Below are 6453 nucleotides of genomic sequence, written 5' to 3'. Positions count from 1 at the left end.
CAACTTCCTTTCCTTTGGCACAATGGGTCAGAAGAGAGATTTGACGGGCTCTGAAAAGTCCAAAATTGTGAGATGTCTTGCAGAGGGATGCTGCAGTCGTGAAATTTCCAAACTTTTGAAACGTGATCACGGAACAATCAAGCGTTTCATGGCAAATAGCCAACAGGGTCACAAGAAGCGTGTTGGCCAAAAAAGGCGCAAAATAACTGCCCATGAATTGAGGAAAATCAAGCGTGAAGCTGCCAAGATGCCATTCGCCAGCAGTTTTGCCATATTTCAGAGCTGCAACGTTACTGGAGTATCAAAAAGCACAAGGTGTGCGATACTCGGGGACATGGCCAAGGTAAGGAAGGCTGAAAAACTACCACCTTTGAACAAAAATCATAAGATAAAACGTCAAGAATGGGCCAAGAAATATCTTAAGACTGATTTTTCAAAGGTTTTATGGACTGATGAAATGAGAGTGACTATTGATGGGCCAGATGGATGGGCCAGAGGTTGGATCAGTAAAGGGCAGAGAGCGCCACTCTGACTCAGACGCCAGCAAGGTGGAGGTGGGGTACTGGTATGGGCTGGTGTCATCAAAGATGAACTTGTGGGACCTTTTCGGGTTGAGGATGGAGTGAAGCTCAACTCCCAGGCCTACTGCCAGTTTCTGGAAGACAACTTCTTCAAACAGTGGTACAGGAAGAAGTCGGTATCGTTCAAGAAAAACATGATTTTCATGCAGGGCAATGCTCCATCACATGCATCCAACTACTCCACAGCGTGGCTGGCCAGTAAAGGTCTAAAAGAAGAAAAAATAATGACATGGCCCCCTTGTTCACCTGATCTGAACCCCATAGAGAACCTGTGGTCCATCATAAAATGTGAGATCTACAGGGAGGGAAAACAGTACACCTCTCGGAACAGTGTCTGGGAGGCTGAGGTGGCTGCTGCACGCAATGTTGATCGAAAACAGATCAAGCAACTGACAGAATCTATGGATGGAAGGCTGTTGAGTGTCATCATAAAGAAAGGTGGCTATATTCATCACTAATTTTTGGGGTTTTTGTTTTTGCATGTCAGAAATGTTTATTTCTAAATTTTGTGCACTGATATTGGTTTACCTGGTGAAAATAAACAAGTGAGATGGGATTATATTTGTTTTTCATTAAGTTGCCTAATAATTCTGCACAGTAATAGTTACCTGCACAAACAGATATCCTCCTAAGATAGCCAAATCTAAAAAAAAACCACTCCAACTTCCAAAAATATTAAGCTGGGATATTTATGAGTCTTTTGGGTTGATTGAGAACATAGTTGTTGATCAATAATAAAAATAATCCTCTAAAATACAATTTGCCTAATAATTCTGCACACAGTGTAGTAGTGAACAACCTCTTTAAGTTTACATGGTATTGTTCTTAACATAATGTTATAATGTTATAATAAGTGGCCGCTGTGGTGAAAATTATCCAAAGCAAAAAAGTGTCAGTGTTTTAATTGGGGAGACGGAGTGAAGTGGTATTGGAGAGGGAAGATGAAGGGGTAATTTCGATCCATACCCAGTCATGTGGCATCAATACAATGTATTCTCTTATGCCTCTACCCCTTGCCAGAAGTTATGTGTGCATGGCCATCAGCTGTAGCATCTCTACAGGGTCGGGCATAGCTAGTTACACAGGATACAGCAGAGGCACCTTGATAAATTTATCACAGCACTTTTTATAAACACATCCATTTGTGGAACTACTTTAGTTTTCATGATCTCTTGATTAAAATCTACTTTTGTTCATCGGACAATAAATCTGCCCCATGGTTTACTGAATGACAACTTAAAAATGACATCAATAGCAATTCCCCAATAATGTTATGAATCATAATTACTTTTCCAAAGATTATTCTGCACAGTGAACACTAGTGATGAGCGAGTACCGTAATATTTGTAATCGCTATACTCGTAATGAGTACTTTGTAATAATTGCGTATTCGTTCGGAATAGCGAATACAATGTAAGTCAATGGGAAATGCAAGTAATTTTCTGCTGGACCCTACAAAGGGGTCTGGGGGCTTGAGGAAAAGGCTAAAAAGGATGGGAAAGTGATGAAACAGAATGGGAAGAGCCTGGAGAATGGGCCTGCATGCATTTCTGACTCACACATGGTTTCTGGGAATAAGTTTGTCGCAGTATTACGCCACTTTTACAGACACACAAGAACAACTACCAAACCTAACCTAAATTGCATTTAACAGGCCAAAAAGGTTAAGAAACAGTTTTTCCTGCACAATCACTTGTTTATAAGGCCAAATAAACCAGAAAAAGCAAAAAATATCCCTTTTAGCGTTTGTTCACACATACTGTTGTGGCTTTTTTTCACCTTTTACAATTGGGAGGGCCCTGACTTATACATTTTATAGGTCCCTCTGTCATACATCATTTTTAGCTCGCTATTCCCCAGCACTTTACAAGCACAGCTAGAACATATTAGTAGGTATGTTGATCTTTGACTTGAGATTCCTCAGGTAGCTCTGTAACATGCGTTTTGGAGGGACAGCTGTTACTTAGACATTTGGGCGGTCCCTCCATCATTGACACTCAGATAGTGGAATACATATTCCATACCAGTTTACAATGTGCCCATTTTAGCGTTGGGCTTGACCCCCTCCTCCTCCTCCTCCACCACCATGTGATACTGCGGCACTAAATTCAAATGTTCAGAGGCCCTGCAGTAGGCAGGAAAGCTGAGTTTTGTGAGAGCCCTCGTGTGGCCCTGTAACATACATTTTGAAGTGCCCTCCTCTAGAAATTTTGGGGGTGCCTCTTGTGTACATTTGAGAGTGCCCTCACTTATTCATATTGTAGGGCCCTCACTATTATTTAACTAATTTAAGGGCAGAGACTACAGAGAAAATGGCAAAGAGACATGGCGTACTAGAAGGTAGCAGTGAGTGCGGCCTACGAACCTCAGGTATAGCTGAACTCTGTGATCCGGAAAAATAAATCTGCACAAGTCAACTGGATGATGAGCTCAAATATATCACTTGTGCAAGTCAATGGACTAAGGATATATGGTACCCCCTTCCAGAATGGGTTGGAGAAGCTTCTCCAAATGGCTTAGAGATTTTGATTTTCAATATTCCCCAGATTATATAGCAAGTAAAGACTTCATGATACTGTTCTACTTGGTCCAGTGCAGAATGTGCATCGCATTTCCAAAAATTACTCCTGGGGCTGGGGGCTGTGTCATAGGTGCAGGAAGATTCCATGACAAGGGCCTCCCTTGACAAACATTATCTACGATGGAGTACTGTAGTAGTTGTGGCCCTCAATTCAAGTTTTCAGAGGGCCATCATTCGGTCATCAACAGTCAGTGTAAATTTCTATTGAATATGTATCCCCTATCTCAATCACAGTGTGACACAACCTGTAACAAGGGCCCATAATGACAGATATTAGTTTGGTAGGACTACTGTAGATTCCAGATTTGTCCACTGCACAATGTGCATCTGGTTTGTGAAAATTAGCTCTATGGGCTGAGTCATGGTTGATGCAGTAAGTCCCCATCCCAAGGGCCTCCAACCACAAATAGTAGTTAGGTTGGAGTAGGAATACCGTCCTGGTTTGTCCACTGCGCAATGTGCATAGGATTTGTAAAAAATTAGCCCTATGGCTATTTATTTATTGACTCACTATTTTGGCTGTGCATGTGACAGCTAGCTTGGCTTGTGCTATCAACATCTGAAAATCTGTCAACAAAACCCAAAATGCCAAAAAAGCCTGTTGTTAAGGGACGTGGAGGTGGTGTTGTCAGTGGTGTTCGAGATGGCACTCAGTCTGTGTCAGGTTAGAAGAAGCTTGATGCATCCACTATGTTCCTGGAAAAATTTCCCGGTCTGGAACGTAAACGTGTGTGGAAGCCAGAAGAGCCAGAGCAGATTCTGTCTTGGATAGCAGACAAGGCCTTTACACATTTTTCAAGCAGCAACATATCTTCCATGACCACACAGTCTACTGTGGATACACAGAAGGCTGGCCCTTCTAATCCTGAAGCTGGTTCTCCTTCCTCCCGCCATTATCAGTCACAGGAGACATATGACCCAAGCTTGGCTACTCCGAGGATCTGTTTGGTACGTATCATTTGGTTGGCTCTGGCCTATCATTGTACAGCATTGAAGAGGGACAAGAGGAGGTGGCGTGCGTTGATGCTCAAGAATTTGAGGATCTATGGCCAGAAGAAAGCCACTTGGAGAAACGTCATTTACTGTCTTCAGAGGTGGAGGCTGATGATGATGAGACAACGTTGCCATCAGGTCAGCCTACAACTGGGAAGGAGGATGAGATAGAAGATGAGGTGGTCGATGATGAGTCGACTGATCTGACCTGGACCGTTGGCATGCATAGCCATGACAGCAATACAGAGGAAGATGGATATGTAGCACCAATGCAGGCACCAAGGGGTCGTGGTTTACCCAGAGTGAGAACTGGGTCAACTGTTCCCAAGAGCACCCCCGCTGTGTGCCAAGTCAGGGCTAGGGGGTGTTCAGCTGTTGCGTGGAATTTTTTTTTCTGAAAGTCCTTCAGAGAAAAACATTGTTGTCTGTAGCATCTGCCATACCAAGTTGAGCAGAGGCCAGGGCAAAGGCAACCTGAGCACCACCAGTATGAGAAACCACATGGCAACCAAGCAGCCTAGTAGGTGGGCGGGACACCAGGGTACCAAATCTGCATCTACGGGTCAAACCAATAATAATAATAATAATAATACTCTTTATTTATATAGCGCCAACCTATTCCGCAGCGTTTTACAATTCAGAGGTTCATATTCAACAGTCATAAGTAACATAGCTAAAGATAATACTATAATTAAAGCAAAAATAATGACGACCCTGCTCGTAAGAGCTTACAATCTACAATGAGGTGGGGGTGACACAAAGTACAGGGGCTTATTTACAATGATGGTCCAGCCATCTTGAGGGGATGAGGGATAAATAAAGGCTGCATGAGCTCATCACCAGCCAGTATCTGTAGTGCTTTTGGGTTCGGTGGAGACTTATGCCATGTTGCCTGGGCTATGTCCTTCAGAATCTGCTGTTCAAGAAGCAGGCGCTCATATCTCCTGCCCACAAGCTGCGGTTGCTCTCACACAACAAACATCAACCACATCCACTTCCTTGTGCAAGCAAAGCGTCCAATTGTCCGTGTCTGAGAGCTTGGAAAGCTACGTAAATACCCAGCCACGCACCCACAGGCACAAATACTAAACTCGCATATTGCCAAATTGCTAGCTGTGGAGATGTTGCCGTTTAGGCTTGTGGGAACACAGTCTACCGTGATCTCTTGGCTGTGGCTGCCCCACAATACAGTGTTTCAAGCCGCCACTATTTTGCCCGGTGTGCCGTCCCTGCGTTACACAAGCACGTGTTAAACAATCTGAACCGTGCTCTCACCAAAGCCGTAACCCAGAAGGTCCACCTAACAACAGACACCTGAACAAATTGTTGTGTACAGGGACAATACATTTCTGTCATGGCATACTGGGGTAACCTGGTGGAGAGTGGGACAAAGGCGCAAACTGGAACATCACACATCCCACCCACGCTAAGAATAGCGGGCCCAACTTCTGTCAGGGTTTCCACCTCTTCATATTCCACTTCCTCTCTCCCCTTCTCTTGCTCCTCATCCTCTGCTGAATTACCCTCCCCATCACTGCCAAGCTGGGACCTGTGCAGTAGTGCATCGGCAAAGTGGCAAGACGCTCTGCTGAAGCTGATCTGTTTAGGTCAGAAAGCACACACTGCAACAGAGCTGTGGCAAGCTTTAAAGCAACAGACCGATCAGTGGCTCTCCCCGCTGCACCTCCAACCCAGTCTGGTCGTCTGCGATAATGGGCCTAACCTGGTGGCGGCTTTAAAGATCGGCAAGCTGGTACACGTGCCATGCCTGGCTCACGTGCTGAACCTAGTTGTTCAGAAATTTCTGAAAACTTTCCGTGACTTGCCGTACCTACTTGAGAAGGTGCGCCATATTAGCACCCATTTTCGCCATTCCTCTACTGCTTTTGCTGCTTTTACAGCACTGCAAAAGCGCTTGAATTTGCCAAGTCACCGACTCATTTGCGACCTGCCCACAGGGTGGAACAACTATCATATGTTGGCGAGGATTAGTGAACAGCAGAGGGCAGTAGCTGAATACCAGCTTCAGCATGCCGGTCAGACTGAGAGTCAGCCACCACACATAACAACTGTAGAGTGGGTGTGGATCACTGACATTTGTGAGGTTCTTGAGAACTTTGAGTACTGCACCAACCTTGTGAGCGGTGATCAGGCTATTATCAGCGTAACTATCCCGCTGCTGTGTCTCTTTAAACAATCACTGCATAATCTCAAAGAGGAAGCTTTGAGTGCCCAGCATGTTGGTATGGAGCCAGATTTCCCAATGGGTGATACTACCCAGCCCAGCCAATATTCTGA

The sequence above is a fragment of the Phyllobates terribilis genome, unplaced genomic scaffold (genome assembly GCF_046119375.1).
Source record: "Phyllobates terribilis strain yellow unplaced genomic scaffold, ASM4611937v1 Scaffold_613__1_contigs__length_973857, whole genome shotgun sequence".
Classification (NCBI taxonomy): Eukaryota; Metazoa; Chordata; class Amphibia; order Anura; family Dendrobatidae; genus Phyllobates; species Phyllobates terribilis.
Note: the sequence above shows the minus strand (reverse complement) of the source record.